At 38.5% G+C, this 18,903-nt stretch overlaps 1 protein-coding gene and 1 pseudogene across 6 annotated transcripts in view; both read left to right on the top strand.

Annotated features, from left to right (window-relative positions):
* OCA2 (OCA2 melanosomal transmembrane protein) overlaps nt 1–18,903 on the top strand; it is a 310,825-nt gene that overhangs the window by 55,778 nt on the left and 236,144 nt on the right. The window lies entirely within an intron of this gene.
* Nucleotides 10,090–11,295, top strand: LOC139033922 (heterogeneous nuclear ribonucleoprotein A1-like; annotated as a pseudogene).

The following is an 18,903-nucleotide window of genomic DNA, read 5'->3' as shown; positions in this document are numbered from 1 at the left end:
TATGGTCACTCCCAGATGTTTTATTCTTTTTGATGCAATTGTAAATGGGATTGTTTCCTTGTTTTCTCTTTCTGATAGTTTGCTGTTGGTCACGGTTCAGTTGCTAAGTCGTGTCTGACTCTTTGTGGCCCCATGGACTGCAGCACACCAGGCTTCCCTGTCCTTCACTATTCCCTGAGTTTGCTCAAACTCTTATCCATTGAATTGATGATCAATGGCCAGCCAACAATCTCATCCTATTCCACCTTCTCCTTTTGTGTTCAGTCTTTCCAAGCATAAGGATCTTTTCCAATGAGTAGGCTCTTCACATTAGGTAGCCAAAGTATTGGAGCTTCAGCTTCAGCATCAGTCCTCCCAATGAATATTCAGGGTTGATTTCCTTTAGGATTGACTAGTTTGATCTCCTTGCTGTCCAAGGAACTCTCAAGAGTTTCTCCAGAACCAAGTTCAGAAGCATCAATTCTTCAGCACTCTGCCTTCTTTATAGTTTGTTGTTAATATATAGCATTGAACAGATTCCTATGTATTAATTTTATATCTTGCCACTTTATCAAATTCATTGATGAATTCCAGTAGTTTTTGGATAGGATATTTAGGATTTTCTATTTACAGCATCATGTCTTCTGCAGTGACAGTTTTCCTTCTACATTTTCCATTTGGATTAAAATTTTTTCTTCTTGTCTGGTTGCTGTAGCTATGAATTTCAACATTGTGTTGAATAAAAGAGGTTCAAGAGGGCATCCTTGTCTTATTCCTGAAGTTAGAAGAGAAGTAATGCTCTCAGCTTTTTACCATTGAGTAAGATGTTAGCTGTGGGCTTTTCATATATGGCCTTTTCTATGTTGATGTATGTTTCCTCCATACTCACATTATTCAGAGTTTTTATCATGAATAGATGTTGAATTTTGTCAAAAGTTTTTTCTTGCATCTGTTGATGTGGTCAGATAATTTTTATTCTTCAATTTGTTAATGTGATGTATAATCTTGATTGATTTTTCCATCCTTGCATTCCTGGGATACTCACTTGATTATCATGCATGATCTTGTTAATGAATTTTTGAATTGGGTTTGTTAATATTTTTTTGAGGATTTTGCATCTGTCTAGAACATATTTTTCTACTTCTATTAAGCATAAACTTATATTGTTTATTTGAGACTTTTCTGCTACACTGAAGTAGGCATCTGTCTTTATAAACTTCCCACTCAGAATGGCTTTTGCTGCATCTCGTGGATATTGCGTCAATGTGTTTCTGTTTTCATTTGTCTCCAGGAATTTTTTTTTATTTCCTCTTTGATTTCTTCAGTGATCCATTGGTTATTTAATAACATATTGGTTAGCTTCTATGTGTTTGTATTTCTTGCAGGTTTTTTGTTCTTTTTCTCCTTGTAGTTGATTTCTAGTCTCATAGTGTTGTGTTGGCAAAGATGATTTCAGTCTTCTTATGTTTATTGAAATTGTTTTGTGACCTAGAATGTGAGCTAACCTGGAGAAAGTACCATGTGCACTTGAAAAGAATGCATATTCTGATGCTTTGGGATGGAATGTCCTATGGATATCTATTGAGTCCACTTGGTTTAATGTGTTGTTTAAGGCAGCATTTCCTTATTGATGATTTGTCTGGATGGTCTGTCCATTGACCTAAGTGGGACAGATCCTAAGTGGGTTTCTAGTATTACTGTGTTACTGTCAGTATCTCCCTTTGTATCTATTAATATTTGATGTCTGTATTTAGGCAACCCTATGTTGAATGCATATGTATTTACAATTGCTACATTTTCTTCTTGGGTTAATTCCTTATGTAATATAATTCCTTATGATAATTATGTAATGTCATTCTTTGTCTTTTATGACAGCTCTTTGTTTTATAGTCTATTTTGTTTAATCCTACCTTGGTTTTCTTTTTGTTTCTATTTGCATAAGATACTTTTTTCCCATTCCCTCACTTTCAGTCTGTGTGTGTCTTTAGAAATGAGTCTCTGGTAGGCAGAATATATATGGGTCTTGTTTTATTATACATTCAGGCTCTTTACATTCTTAAATTGGAACATTTAATCCATTTATCTTTTAAGTGGTTATTGATAGGTATGTACTTATTACACTTTTATGGTATTAATTGTTTTGGGGTCATTTTTGTGGTTCTTTTTGTTCTTTTTTGAAACTTTCTTTACTTTTGATCTGATGACTATTTTTGGTGTTTATGTTTTTTCTCTTTTTTTGTGTATCTATTGTAGATTTTTGTTACCTTGAGTTTTATATGGAGCAATCTGTCTATATATACATGGTTACTTAGTTATCAATCTCTTAAGCTTGAATGTTTTTAACAACTCTGCATTTTTATTCCCCCTTCATCTTTTACATTTTGATATCATATTTTATATCCTTTAGCTTTGTGTATCCTTTAATTGTGGACTTTGATGATTTTACTACTTTTGTCTTTTAAACTATTACTATCTTTATAAGTAGTTGATCTCTTACCTTAAGTGTCTATTTGCCTTTGCCAATGAGATTTATCCCAGTAATTTTCATATTTCTAGTTGTGGCCTTTCCTTTTTTGTTTAGAGAAGTCCCTCAAATAATTCTTGTAAAGCTGGTTTGATGGTGCTGAACTCTACTAGGTTTTGCTTGTCTGTAAAACTTTTGATCTCTCCATCAGATCTGAATGAAAGCCTTGCCAGGTAGAGTATTCTTGGTTGTGGTTTTTCACTTTCATCACTTTAAATATATCAAGTTATTCTCTTTTGGACTGCATAGCTTCTGCTAAAAAGTCAGCTGATGGCCTTGTGTGAGTTTCATCATACATTACTAGTTGTTTTCCCTTTGCTATTTTTTAAAATTTATTTTTATTAGTTGGAGGCTAATTACTTTACAATATTGTAGTGGTTTTTGCCATACATTGACATGAATCAGCCATGGATTTACATGTGTTCCCCATCCTGATCCCCCCTCCTGCCTCCTTCCCCATCCCATCCCTCTGGGTCTTCCCAGTTTTAATATTCTCTACTCATCTTTAATTTTTGTCATTTTAATTACAATGTGTCTTGGTGTGGATCTCTTTGGGTTGATCCGATTTGGAACTTTCTGTGCTTCTTGGACTTGAATGTCTGTTTCCTTTTCCAGGTTAGAAATGTTTTCAATTACTATGTCTTCAAATAAGTTCTCTGCCACTGTCTCTCTCCTTCTTATGGGAATCCTATAATGTGAAAGTTAGTATGCTTGATGCTATCCCAGAAGTCTCTCCATTTTTATAATTCTTTTTTCTTTTTTCTATTCAGCTTGCATGATTCTCAATACTCTTTCAGTTCATTCCTCTGTATCACCTAATATACTGAAAAATTTCTTTTGGTGTATTTTTGTTTAAATTACCCTTCAATTCTGTTTGATTTTTCTTTATAATTTCTGTTTTTCTTAAACTTCTCACTGTGTTCATCCATTCTTCTAAATTTGTTGAGCATGTTTATGGTCATTTTCATGGAAACTCTATTAGGTAGAGTGTTTATCTCCACTTTGATTTTTCTTCTGGTGTTTTATCTTGTTCCATCATTTTGGAACATGTTCCTCTGTTATTTCATTTTTCTTAATTCTATATTTTTATTTCAATGCATTAAGTAGAATGCTTACACTTTTGTGTCTTAGAGAAGTGGCTTTGTGTAGGAGATATGCTTATGTGTCCCAGAAGTCTACTCTTTCTGGTCACCAGAGCCAAATGCACTAGGGATGCTCCTAATGTGGACTGTGTGGGTCCTTCTGTTGTGATGAGCTGGCTACTGTGGTTGGTCTGGTAGGTGTGGTTGGCCTCTGATCTGCTGATTGCCAGGCCCTGCCTTGGCAGTTGGTGGGTGTGGCTGGGTCACAAGGTAGCTGGCTGTGGAGCTGCAAAGTGTCACAGGGCTAGTGCCGCAACCACTGCTGCTTCTGGTGACACCAAAGCCACAGAGTTGGAGCAGAGGAAGCATTGGAGCATTTGGATGAAGGTCTGGGGTTTGGTCTCTGTAACTAATCATCAAAAAGCAACCAATGTAGCCAGTTTATTTGTGAAACAAGAAATTAAAGGCTAACTTCTCTTTTTAAAAAAGATCAAGGGTCCTGGATCTAGTGTTGGCCTATTGATGGCTGGGCTGGGCTTGTGGGGCTCGTGGAGCTGTGTTATTTTGCTGGTGGGAGGCACGTAGGCCTAGGGAGTCCCAGGGCTAGTGCTGGATTGCTAGTGGGTAGACCAGGGTGCTGGAGTCTTTTGTTCTAGGACCCTGGGGGTCCCAGAGTTGGTGTCAGCTCACTGGTGGGCCAAGCTGAATCCTGGGGTCTCTGGCTACAGAGCCTAGAGTTTTCCAGAGCTGGTGCTAGCTCTCTGTTATATGCATGTGAAGTGTGTGCATGCTCAGTTATGTCCAACTCTTTGCAACCCCATGGAGTATAACCCGCTAGGCTCCTCTGTCCATGAAATTTTCCAGGCAAGAATACTGGAGAGGTTTGCCATTTCCTACTCTAGGGAATCTTCTTGACCAAGAAATTGAACTCATGTTTCCTATATCTCCTGCATTGGTAGGTGGATTCTTTACCACTCTGTCACCTGGGCAGCCCACTTGGGTAGATGAGACCAAAACTTGGTGTGGCTGGCTGAGGGGATCAAGCTGTTCCAAAGTTGGTGTCAGCCTACTGGTAGGTGGGGACAGGGCCTTGGGGGTCCCTGGTACAACTGCTGGCTCTCACTTTTTGGTGGAGCTGGTTACCAATGTCTCCGGCTGTAGGGTCTGGGTGTCCTGGAGCTGGTGTTGGCCCACTGGTGAGTCTGGGGCTAGTGCAGGTAAACAGTTGGGTGGGTTCTTACTCTGTGCCCTCTGGTGGGTGGGGCTATGTCCCTGGTTGGCTGAAATGTCCTAAGGCAGCCGACCTGCTAGTGGGCAGGGATGTGTCCCCACCCAGTTGGCTGGGTTGACCTGAGGTGTCCCAGTAACTGGTGGCAATGGGCTGCTGGGTAAGACTGGGGCTTGGTGCTAACAAGCTGGAGCATGCATTCCAAAGGGGCACTTGTCAGCTCCAATGGCCTTATGATAGAATGAGCTCCCCAAAGTGCATCTACCACATCTATGTCCCCAGGGTGAGCTCCAGTCATCTCCTTCCCCTCCAGGAGTCTCTCTAAGATCTACAGGTCTGTATGACACAGGATCCTTTCCAGTTACTGCTTCTGTCTTGGGTCCTGGAACATGTGAGATTTTATGTGCATCTTTTAAGAGTGGAGACTCTTTCCCATAGCCCTCTGGCACTCTTGAGGGTAAGCACCACTGGCCTTCAAAGCCAAATGTTCTGAGGGCTCATCTTCCTGCTACAGGTTGCAGAGCTGATGTGGGGGTCAGACCTCTTGCTTCTTGGGAAGAACCATTGCAATCGTAATTATCCTCCATTTGTTGGTTCCCCACTCAAGAGGCACTGCATCTCTGCCCCTCCTATCTGTCTTGTGGTTCCTTTTTAATATTTTCAGTTGTAGAAGATCTTTTCTGCTAGCCTTCAATTCTTTCTCATTGATAGTTATTCTGCAAATTGGTGTAATTGTGATGCTTCCATGTGAGGAGGTGAGCTCAGAGTTTTCCAACTCTGCCATCCTTCCCAGCTCTGACTGTACCCTCTTTAAAGAATGAACTTGAAATGGAGTGAATACAAAAAAGAAATAGAGAAAACAGACTTCATTTTGGTGGTACCTTGACCTTTGTGTCTGGGATCATGGGCCTCCTCTTTTAGCTACAGCCATGGAAGACTCTTGGTGTGGCTTTCCACTTGTCCTCAGTGAGGAGTTCCACCCCCTTGCTACTTGAGGCCTGCAAGTGACAGGAATGCATTGTACATTTTTAATGACACAGAACAAACAAAATTTCCAAGTTAAGGATGAATGAATTTTTTCTAATATGCTAGTTTTCTTCATAGACAAAGTAAGCAATGTTTCATCCAGACTTCCTCATTTCTCCACTCTCTTTCTTGATCCCTTATCTAAATATAGAATAGTTTTGGATCTCAAATCTCAGAAAATTTTGAATGAATGCTCCTTTAATAACATACAAGATCTAAGATATGGATTAAATATAGTATATTGTCAGACAGAATTATCTGACATGACCACTTCATCTGTCATAAATTGATTACTGTTTTTATTATTATGAAGCCCAAATGAATAGTTAAAAATTTGGAAATTGAAGGTGAAAAATAATTTTATGACAATTGTTACTATCTACTGACATTTACTTATATTCCCTTATGGACTTCTCCTATACATAATACATATTTTTACAAATTTGTGCTCATAGTAAATGTCTTATTTGGTTTTTCCTTTGTGTAATTGTGTATTATAAATACTACCAGAGTTGTTACATATTGTCTAAAGCTATTTTATGTATTTGTATTTTTTCGAAATATAGTTGTTTTATAGTATTGTGCTAGTTTCAGGAGTACAGTCAATATTCAATATTTTTTACAGATTACATGCCATTATTGGTTATTATAAATAATGGGTGTAATCCCCTATATAGTAAATTCTGTTGCTTAACTATATTATGTATACTAATTTGTGTCTATTAATCCCCATAATTGTAATTCGTACCTCATCCTTCTCTTTCCCCCTTTGGTAACTATAAGGTTTTTTGTGAGTTTGTTTCTGCTTTGTGTATGCTTTAATTTCTATTATTTTTTAGATTCCACATATAAGTGTTATCATACAGTATTTGTCTTTGTCTGACTTATTTCACTAAGCATAATATTCTCTAGGTCCATGTACATTGCTACAATTGGCAGTATTTAATTCTTTTTATGGCTGAATGATACTCCATTGTAGACATATGCCACATCTTCCTTATCCATTCCTCTGTTGATAGGTACTTGGATAGCTAACTTCCATGTCTAGACTGTTGCATATAGTGCTACAATGAACACTGGGGTGCATGTATCTTTTTGAATTAATGTTTTCATTTTTTGCAGATATATTTCCAGGAGTGGAACTGCTGGATCATATAGTAGTTCTATTTTTAGTTTTTAAAGGAATCCTCCTTCTATTTTCCATAATAGCTGCACCATTTTACGTTTCCACCAACAGTGTACAAGTGTTCCCTTTTCTCCATATCCTGGCTAACATTTGTTATTTGTAGACTTTTTTTATGACAGCCATTCTGACAGTGGTAAGGTGATGTCTCATTGTGGCTTTGATTTTCATTTCTCTAATAATTCATAATATTGAGCTTCTTTTCATGTGTCTATTAGCTACCTGTGTGTCTTCTTTGGATAAATGTCTATTTAAGTCTTCTTCCAATTTTTTGATTGGATTTTTAAAAAAAATATTGAGTTGTATGAGTTGTTTGTGTATTTTGGATAGTAGTCCCTTGCAATTGCATCATTTATAATATATATTTTCCCATTCTGTAGCTTGTCTTCATTTTGTTGTGCAAAAGCTTTTTAAAAAAAACTTTTGGATGGCAGCCATCCTGACTGGCACGTAATGATCCCTCATTGTGTAAAAAAACTTAAGCTTTTGACTATCTTGGGCCTTAGCTGTTGCACATGGGCTCTTTAGTTACAGCTTGCGGGCTTCCCTCTAGTTGTGGCACACAGGCTCCATAGTGCATAGGTCCTGTCGCTGTGGCTTGCTCACAGACTCACTTGTTGTGGCACATGAGCTTACTTGCCCCATAGCCATGTGGGATCTTAGTTCTCTGATCAGGGCTCAAACCTGCATACCCTGTTTGGGAAGGCAGATTCTTAACCCTCAGACCACCAGGGAAGTCTTTGTAGCTTTTAAGTTTGATTAGGTTCTATTTGTTTTTTGTTTTCTTGCCTTGGGAGACTGATTTAAGAAAATACTGCTATGATTTGTGTCTGAAAATATTTTGCTTATATTCTCTTCTAGGAGTTTTATGGTGTCATGTCTTAAATTTAGGACTTTAAATCATTTTAAGTTCATTTTTATATATGGTGTGAGGGAGTGTTCTAATTTCATTGTTTCGCATGTGACTGTTCAGCCTTCCCAGCACCACTTGTTGAAGAGATTGTCTTTTCTCCATTGTATATTCTTGCCTCCTTTGTCATAGATTGAATGTAGGTGCATGGGTTTGTTTCTGAACTTTCTAATCTGTTTCACTGATATATGTGTCTGTGTTATTTTTTAAATTTGTTGCCAGTATCATACAACAGGTGCTTCCAAGCCTGGGACAGATCTGACCTTAGCATATGTGGGCTTTGTGAATGCGTACATGTGGGGGCTGGGCTGGGCCCGGGTCTGAGCTGCTTCCACAGTTTGCACAGTGGGTCCAGGTGCATGACTACTGCAGTCCTGGGACCTGAGTCCTGTGGGTCTGGTCTTGTGAAAAAAATGCCTGAGAGACATCAGGGACAATTGCTGTCCTACCCATAGTTGAGGTGGGACTGAGGGCAGTGCCGAAGTACAAAGTACTCTGTGTAGATTTCCAGTGTACTTTGAAAAGCTGCACAGTGGGTATAAGGTGACACAACAGAGCAGACTCACAAGTAAACAGCTTCAGCAGAGGAACCCTCAGTGACACCTCTCCCAGTGGGAGTGCTCCGGTCCTGTCTGCCTCAGACTGTCGATCAGAAATGCAGCTCAGACACAGATCTGAGGGCCTCTATTCTGACAGCGAGGGAGTAGACCCTGTGCCTGCCAGGGCAGCGGCAACCGCAGAGCAGTGGGGGCCCGCCTAGTGTCCAGTGCATGTTCTGACCATCACAACACCAGACACAGCCCCATTAGGGGACAAGAGCCAGCACACACTGAGCAAGGAGGTGGCTGCAGCAGCCACAGCAAAAACAGGAAACACACAGCTCCTACATAAAGACAGACCTACAGGACCACAGTGGATGATTGTGTCTCCTAAACTCACAGAGCAAAAGAAACATAATAAAGTGAAGAAGCAGGGAGACCACTACCAATTAAAAGATGGAGAGAATTTCCCTGAAAAAAAAACAGGCAATGAAATAGACCTCTTCAGTCTAACAGACACCAAGTTCCAAAAGGAGATAATGAGAATACTGAAAGAATTAAGAAAGGTTATTGATAGAAATGCATAAAACTTTAAAAAGGAACTGGAAACTATAAGGAGGAGCCAAGAAAAATTAGAAAATTCATTTGAAGAGACGAAGCTGAACTAAAGGCTGTGAGTAGCAGAATAAATACTGGAGAAGAACCATTAAGTGGCTGGAAGATGAATGGTGGAAATCACACAATTAAAACAGCAGACAAAAACCCAAATTGAAAAAAAAAAATGAAAACAATATAAGAGACCTATGGGGTGATATAAAGTGTGCCAATCTACATATAATAGGGTCCCAGGAGAAGAAAGAGAAAAGGGGATTGAAAATGTACTTGAAGAAATTATGGCTGAAAAATCCAAAACAGATATGCCAGATACAGGAAGCACAGAGTGTCCCAAACAAGATAAACCCAAACAGACCTACATGCAGATATATTATTTAAAAAATGGCAAAAGTTAAAGACAAAGAGAGGACTCTAAAGGCAGCAAGGAAAAAAAAAGAGTTATTATAAGGGAACCTCCAGAAGACTGTAAGCTGATTTCTCTATAGAAACACTGCAGGTGAGAATGGAGTGGCAAGATACATTCAACACCTGAAAGGGAATAAAAACCTGCTACCTAGGATACCCAGCAGGATATCATTTAGAATGGAAGGAGAGATAAAGAGCTTCTCAGACAAGCAAAGCTAAAAGAATACAGCCGAACTAAACCTATCCTAAAAGAAACACTGAAAGGTCTTCTCTAAATAGAAAAGAAGTAAGAATCCATCCAACGAGAAAATCAAAGTTGGAAAGTAAATAGTTTAAATAAACCAGTACACAGATTTAAACAAATAAAAACATTTCTGTGAAAATGATGATAACCACAATGGATAGCAAAAGGATGAACATGAAGATTCAAAAGAGGACATCAAAATAATAAAATGTGAAGGAAGAAAGTGAGAAAATGTAGATTTTTTTTTTAGAATGTGTTTGAGCCTATGACTACCAGTCTAAAGCAAGTAGATATAGGAAGGGGCTAACATACTTGAAAAACAGGGCAACCACAAATCAAAAACAGGTGATAAAGTAATGAAAACTGAAGAGATACGTTCGTGAGGTTACTCCTTTCTGCCCGTGGACGCCACCGAGAAAGCATCGTTGAAGACTTCCCCGCCTCCACTGCCGTCATGTCTAAATCAGAGTCTCCCAAAGAGCCCGAACAGCTGCGGAAGCTCTTCATCGGAGGATTGAGCTTTGAAACAACTGATGAGAGTCTGAGGAGCCATTTTGAGCAATGGGGAACTCTCACAGACTGTGTGGTGATGAGGGATCCAAACACCACGCGCTCCAGAGGCTTCGGGTTTGTCACATACGCCGCGGTGGAGGAGGTGGATGCGGCCATGAGTGCAAGGCCACACAAGGTGGACGGGAGAGTTGTGGAACCAAAGAGGGCCGCGTCAAGAGAAGATTCTCAAAGACCTGGTGCCCACTTAACTGTGAAAAAGATTTTTGTTGGTGGAATTAAAGAAGACACTGAAGAACATCACCTGAGAGGTTATTTTGAACAGTATGGAAAAATTGAAGTAATTGAAATCATGACTGACCGAGGCAGTGGCAAAAAGAGAGGCTTTGCTTTTGTAACCTTTGATGACCATGACTCTGTAGACAAGATTGTCATTCAGAAATGCCACACTGTGAATGGCCACAACTGTGAAGTGAGAAAAGCCCTGTCTAAGCAAGAGATGGCTAGTGCTTCATCCAGCCAGAGAGGTCGAAGTGGTTCTGGAAACTTTGGTGGCGGTCGTGGAGGTGGTTTTGGTGGGAATGACAACTTTGGTCGTGGAGGAAACTTCAGTGGTCGAGGTGGCTTTGGTGGCAGCCGTGGTGGTGGCGGGATATGGTGGCAGTGGGGATGGGTATAATGGATTTGGTAATGACGGAAGCAATTTTGGAGGTGGTGGAAGCTACAATGATTTTGGCAATTACAACAATCAATCTTCAAATTTTGGACCCATGAAAGGAGGAAACTTCGGAGGCAGAAGTTCTGGCCCCTATGGTGGTGGAGGCCAATACTTTGCCAAACCACGAAACCAAGGTGGCTATGGTGGTTCCAGCAGCAGCAGTAGCTATGGCAGTGGCAGAAGGATTTAATTACTGCCAGGAAACAGAGCTTAGCAGGAGAGGAGAGCCAGAGAAGTGACAGGGAAGCTACAGGTTACAACAGATTTGTGAACTCAGCCAAGCACAGTGGTGGCAGGGCCTAGCTGCTACAAAGAAGACATGTTTTAGACAATACTCATGTGTATGGGCAAAAACTCAAGGACTGTATTTGTGACTAATTGTATAACAGGTTATTTTAGTTTCTGTTCTGTGGAAAGTGTAAAGCATTCCAACAAAGTGTTTTAATGTATATTTTTTTTTTTTTGCACCCATGCTGCTGATTGCTAAATGTAATAGTCTGATCATGATGCTGAATAAATGTCTTTTTTTTTTTAAATGAAAAAAAAAAAAAAAAGAAAACTGAAAAGAAGAGAACATAAGCATAATATAATGGAACACACTTTAAATATAAAAGCACAGATAGGTTAACAGTCCAAAGTGGAAAAAGATATACAATGCTAAAATAGATATAAAACAAGTGGAGAGTGGCTACACTGGCTACATTAATATCAGAAAAATAAATTACAGAACAAAGAATATTACAAACAATAAAGAAGGCCATGTTGTGAAGTATCAGTTTATCAAAAGGGCATAATTCTCAATGTTTATGAGTTAATAATACAGCTTCAAAATATATGTAGCAAAAACTGATAGAACAGAAAAAGAAATAGACAAACCCAAAATCATAATAGAAGATTTCAGGACTCTCTCTCATTAACTGATAGAACAAGTAGACAGAAAATCCTCCAAAGCCTTGACTTATTCAAATGCAAGTAGTAAACAGGGAAGAGAACTGTGGTCTGCAGAGGAACCTGGTGCAGTCCACAATTACCTGCGGTGAGTCTCCAGTCCACATGTCCACATCAGGCCACCAGGACAAGTGTCTCCTCTGTCCTGGCAGTTTTCTCCAAGAAGAGCTTAGGAAATATACCAAAATGGTTGCTGGCAGAGTCTACCTAGAAATATGAGATAGGCACCAAATCTGTCATCGGTTTCATTTATGTTTGAATATTTTATTGATTTATAATTAGAAATTAGTTGAAACAAAAAATTTTTATTTGACTGTGTTGGATCTTGGTTGTGGCATGTGGGATCTAGTTCCCTGACCAGGGATCAAACCTGGGCCTCTTGCATGGGGAGCACAGAATCTTAGCTACAGGACTACCAGGGAAATTCCAGTTAGAACAATTTAAAAAAAAAAAGACTTTCTTTATATAAGATATTATTGCTGAGCAAGTAGTATACATACATATATGTGATATGAAAAATATTGATAACAGTTGTAAAATCTTCCAGAGAGCTGTCTACTCCATCAAAATAATAATGATCTTAGGTTTCATATAGTAACATTTTATTGCACTTTCAATTCTTCTACATTCTTATTGACAATGCTGAATGTTTTCTGTCCTTGGAATGAAGTTAGTCTTTCTGGGAAAGGATGACCATCAGGAAAAAATATAGCTTTTTACCCAGGGGTTGTATACCTTTCGTTAAATTGAGAGTCTTAAATCATCATCCTTGAAAACACATAAGCCTGTCTGGTTTGTTTTGGGACGTATTTCATAGTTTTGATTTTTCATGCAATGCAATAAACCTAATTTCTCTTTTCAGTAACCAGTCTAGTCATAAGCCTCCAATGGTTAATCATGTCAATGATTAATTTTCTGGGCTTTCTAGATAACTGGAGTGAATTTTAATCTGATTTTCTCCCACAGCTGTTTTCTGATTGAAAACAACCTTTCCAACCCTGATTTCAAAGATTATTGGGCTGAAATTCAAAAACTTGTTTGTTATAATGCAGTGATCCTCTCAACAGGAGTCCTTGTGCCAATCATTTGCTTTGAAAAGGAAGGATTTATATCTGAGCAATTACTTAGGCTAAGGAATGATTATTGTATCTTATTAGTTGTGAGCAAACCCCAGAAAAAGCTGAGCAGTCACAGCTTCTGCAGCCCTATGTGTTTAGCTTTATCACTGAAATATCTACTTCATATACCCAACTAGGACTAGTTACCACCTGATCACCCAAAACTTATATTTTTGAATTATAAACTTGGATTATATATAAACTTTAAAATCACCATTAAGTTATTAACTCTTTGAATGATTTTCCTGAGTGGAAAGAACAATTCACATTAGGCCTTAAATGCATCTGATTTTCTTTTATTCAAATAAATTCTAAAATCGTTCCTGTAAAGTTCAGTAAAGTTTATCCCAAACTTTTGTATACACCAGAAGTTTATTTTTTGTGTGTGTGATTAGTAATATCCGTTCATATTCAACAACTCTTGTGTTAACTGCCCTTACACATCTTTTTGATTTGAGATCTTTCTTCTTTCTTAATGTAAGTGTTGATAGCTATAAATATTCTTCTTAGTGGACTTCCCAGGTGGTGCTAGTGATAAAGAACCCACTTGCCAATGCAGGAGACATAAGAGACACGGGTTTGATCCCTGGGTTGGGAAGATCCCCTGGAGGAGGGAATGGCAACCCACTCTAGTATCCTTGCCTGGAGAATCCCATGGACAGAGAGGCTGGCAGGCTACAGTCTACAGGGTTGCAAAGAGTCAGACATGATTGAAATGACTTAACACACACATATATATTCTTCTTAGTACTGCTTTTGGCACATCTCAGAAATTTTGGTATGTTGGGTTTTCATTGTCATTTGTTTCAGGGTATTGTATTAGTTTGCTGTCATAACAAAATACTACAGACTGGGGGCAGTGCCTTAAACAACAGAAATTTATTTCCTGTAGTTCTGGAGGCTATAAGCCCAAGATCAAGGTGCTGGCTGGGTTGGTTACCTCCGAGACCTCTTGGCTTTCAGTTACATGGTTATCTCTCTGTGCGTGTGCACCTCTGGTGTTTCTGTATGTGTTCAAATTTCCTTTTATAAGGACACCAGTCAAACTGGATTAGGATTCAACTAACAGCTTCATTTAATTTAATAATCTATTTAAAGACATCTCCAGAGCACAGTCAAATTATGAGGTAGTAGGGGTTAAGACTTCACCATATGAATTTGTGTGTGTGTGTGTGTGTGTGTGTGTGTGTGGTGGGGGGCAAGAGACACATTTAGCTCATAGCAGATATTGCTTTTTGATTTCTTCTTTGTTTTTTTAAGAGTGTTTTGTTTAATTTCCACATATTGCTAATTTTCCAGTTTCCTTTCTGTTATTGATTTCCAGTTAACTCCTTTATAATTGGAAAGGATACTTTATATGATTTCAATCTTTAAAAATGAAAAAAAAAAACCAACCTTGAGGCATAACTTATAGTCTATCTGAGAGCATTCTATGCACTTTTGAAAGAAGTATGTATTCTGCTGTTGTTTGGTACAGTGTTTTATGTAAGTCTTTCAGGTCTAATTGGTTTATAGTGTAGTGTTAAACACTTTATTTCCTTATATATCTTCTGTCTGGTTTCTATCCATTATTGAAAGTGGAGAATTGAAGTATCCAGCCATTACTGTAGAGTGATCTGTTAATATCCTTTCAGTTCTATTAATGTTTGCTTCATATATTTTGGAAGTCTGATGTTCGTTGCATGTTGTTTGTGATTGCTATACCTTCTTGGAAAATTGATCTTTTAATCACTTTATATTGTTATTTTGTCTCTTGTAATAGTTTTTTTCTTAAAGTTGTTTGTCTAATATTGGTATAGCCACCCCAGATTTCTTTTTCTTGGAGTATGTTTTCATTCTTTCATTTTCAACTTATTTATGTCTTAAGATTTAAAATGAGTCTCTTTTTATGAGAGAGTGTCTTGAGTGTCTTGTAGACACCATATAGTTGAATCATATTTTGTAAAATCCCTCTGCCAATCTATGCCTTTTGATTTAAAGTTATTACTGATATAAAATTACTTTTGCCGTTTCGTTGTTTTCTATGTGGCTTATGGCTCCTTGTCCCTCATTTCTTCCATTACCACCTTCCTTTTTGTTTAGTTCATTTTTTGTAATGACATGCTCTGTTTCACTTCTCATTTTTTTTGTCTATATTTTGTTATAGATGCTTTCTTTCTGCTTACCATGGTAATTAGATATAACAGTCTAAAGTTATGGCAATCTAATATTTTGTAATAACCTATAAGGGTAAAGAACCTGAAAACAAAAATATATATATAACACTGAAACATTGTGCTGTACACCCAAAACTAACATGACATTGTAATTCAACTACATGTCAATAAAACTAAAAAAAATTATGATAATCTAAGTTTAATTGATACAAGCTTTAATTGAATACAAAAACACTACTAAATATTTCAGTTTTTATTATTTATTTTTATTTATTGAAATCACAAATTGCATCTTTGCACATTGTGTACCTATTAACAGATTTATAATTACTTTTTCTGCATGTGTCTTTTAAATCTTATAGAAAATAAAAAGTAGAGTTGCAAGTCAAAGTTATAATAATATTATTCTTTAAAATTTGCCCATGTATTCACCGTTTAGAAGAGATATTTACATCTTCATATGGCTTTGAATTGCCGTCTAGCATTCTTTTATTTCAATTTGAAGGACTCCCTTCAATCTTTCTTGTAGGCCAGATCTACTGGTAGTGAATTACACTGATTTGCTTATCAGATTATCTGTTTCTTGGAAGGCTAGTTGTGCTAAATATAGAATTCTGGCTGTTTTTATTATTCTTTTAGGACTTCAAATATGTATATCATCCATATATATTGCCTTCTGTCCTTCAGGGTTTCTCCTGAGACATCATCATAAGCTTACTGACAATTATTTGTACATAATGATCTTTTTGTTTTCCAACAGTGTGATTATCATGTGTCTCAGTGTGGGCTTCTTGGGTTTATCCTACTTGGAACTCCTAGATCATCTTGGATTTGTAGATACATTTTTAAAAAAAATCAAATTGGAACATTTTTCATCTGTTATTTTTTCAGTTTTTTTCTGGACCTTTCTATCTCTTCTACTGTGGGACTCCCACAGCGCATATATTGCCCACTTGATGGTGTTCCATGAGTACCTTAGGCTCTGTTCACTTTTCTCCTTTTTTTTTTTCTTACTGCTCCTCAGACTCAATAATTTCACTTGCTATGTCTTCAAGTTTGCTGATTCTTTCTTCCTCCTGCTCAAACCTACTGTTGCATACCTCTAATAATTTTTTTCAATTCATTTATTGTATTTTTCAGCTCTAGAATTTCTGCTTAGTTCTTTTTTTGACAATTTCTGTCTTTGTTGACACTCTTATTTTTGTATTCCTAATTTTACGTAGTTCTTTGCCCATTTTTAGTAGATTGACTTTGTGCTGGGGCAATCCTTCACTAACTAGCCAAGTGTGCTTTGAGTATAGGGACCAGCCTAAGGTGAATGCTTAAGGACTTTTCTAACCATTTATCTTGCTTCGCCCTGTGTATGACTTTTTCAATCCCTTGGCTGATTTTGAATATTTTAATTCCCCAAGGAATTTCACTCCACCATCCCCTTGGATGGGCCTATTGTGTTTCTCTACCCATTATCTCTAGCCTCAGGAACCTGAAGGTCTATAGTCTCCGTACTATGTGACTCCATCTTCTAATATTGTCTAAATGATTGGAATATACATACTTGTTACCCTAAAGGTCTGGGAGCGAGCGATGAGAATGAAAACAGAACACAAAATCTGGTGCAATGGGTCAGGGGACCTGCAGCCTCTATTGGACTGAGGTGCAGAGTCCACTCTGAGTCCAGCTTTTATTCCTAATTGCAGACTACAAAACTTTCTTTTGATCTATCTTTCCCAAGACACTACATTGACATAGTCCAGATCTCCTTGTTTTTACCCCAGGCCATTCCCTTCTGGGATAGTCTCAGGAACAATCAGCAAGCGCATAGGCAGTGTTTGCACCTAACACCGACCCGGTGTTCCAAGGTCCATGCTTTCATGATCCCAGTCATACTCCCTTCTGGGTCTGGCCTTGGGGTCTGTAACAAGGCTATTATTCTAAGAAAAACATGAAAAATAATCATTAACACAGTTTCTTAATATATGCTGTTTTTCCAGGTGCTATTTCTGTGAAATTTCTCAAGGCTGTGAAAGTACATTATTAGGAATTCCCACTACACATTATGACCCACTATGCAAAGCTGGGCTGGTCTTTGCACTGCCTCATCCCAGGCCTATTGCCACCAAGCCTTGTTGACTTCCCTCCAGACCACAAAGAACAGGCAGGAGTCTGTCCATGAGGGTCTGCAGGAGTGGCCAGAAGCCTCCAGGCTGAGGTTCTTTCACAAGGTTCTTATTATCAGGTAACATACAAGTAAATAAAGTCATGGATATATCCAGTCCTGATCCTCAGGATGAAACTGAGGATTTCCAGTTATTTTGGTCAACCCAGTTGGTGGTCTGTGGATTTCTCTAGACATGTCTTAGAGTTTCAGAGCTAGCAATAAAAGTCACCTCCAAATAATTATTTATGCAGTTCAATTCTCATTCTAGAAACTGTAATAGAGGAGATAGAAATGATCTAGGGAATGGCATGTCTTTTCAGATATTTGTATCATAAGTAAGAGGGGAATAATACTTGAGAACATTGATTCTGGCTTATATGGACCAAATCATAGAAACAGGATATAGCTGTAGCCAATAGACTCTTTATAATACGAGCCATATCTGAACATCTTCCTTCTTGTTATTTGTACTCAGACTAAAAGGGAAATTTAAAAGCATATTTTTCTCCTCTCTCATAAAACATGGGTGCCTTAATTGTATTTTGTGGCCAAATCATTGTAAGAGTCAGTGTTACTATGGAGCTCATGGCCACTACCCATACTGAGTCTGTCCCAGACACTCCACCTCTCACTTATAGAGGTGGACAGTGGAAGGGACAATAGTTCCCCCTGCTTTCATGAGAGGACAAGAACTGTGAGAGAGACATTCAAAGGGAGAGGGATTTCACTCTGGACAGATGCTCAACAGAGCTCATGAAATGGGAGAGCAGAAGAAATGTGTTCTGTGCCCAGTGAGGGTAAGTCCTGGGCACAGATACAGCTAGGCGCGCTTGGATATTTTATGTCTTCTTGCATGTCTAGGAGCACTGGACTCAAAACCAGCTGTGCCCCAGGCCCTCTACCAGCCGCTGGGCTCAGGCATGGCTACTTTGCCTCATTTAATTTTTATAGCGACTCTGTGAAGTAGCGCCATTTCTTTTCTACCCTATAGCTGAGCATATGGGGGCACATGTAGCCCAGTGGCTTGCCTGGGGCCCACAAAAAGGATTCAGTTGCCTTGGATAGAAGTTAGAGAGTGCATATACTGCTCACCAGGAGGTTGTGGGTTGCAGCCTGTCATAGCCAGTCACACTAACCATTGCTCACATACAACATTCTTCTCTTTGTGTATTTGCCCCCAAGTTCAGAAATGTAGACACTAAAGGGATCAACTAGTGGCCTTCTGATTGTATTAGTCCATGTGATGGAGGCCAAAGAACCTGGAGACTGTGCTTAAGTTATCTGCCTCTTCATTGACAACTGAATACAAACGCAGCCTCTGTAGAGTCCACACTGTGGGCTCTCCTTTTTGTGCTTGATTATACTGAAAACCTGGTTCTGCTCACACAAAGCAATGACTGACTCGCAGATAAAAAATTACAGTGTCCTCTCAGGCCTTCTGAAAAACTTCAAGTGAGTGGATGGCAGCTTCCCTGCTCATTTTCCTTCCTCAGATCTACTTTCTGTTAATGGATAACATGCTTTGTTGTTTTCTGTGTAATCACTTTTGGGAGAAATCCA

This window comes from Odocoileus virginianus, unplaced genomic scaffold (genome assembly GCF_023699985.2).
Source record: "Odocoileus virginianus isolate 20LAN1187 ecotype Illinois unplaced genomic scaffold, Ovbor_1.2 Unplaced_Contig_9, whole genome shotgun sequence".
In the NCBI taxonomy this organism is placed as follows: domain Eukaryota; kingdom Metazoa; phylum Chordata; class Mammalia; order Artiodactyla; family Cervidae; genus Odocoileus; species Odocoileus virginianus.
The sequence above is the reverse complement of the archived record's forward strand: the minus strand, read 5'-3'. Positions and strand labels throughout refer to the sequence as shown.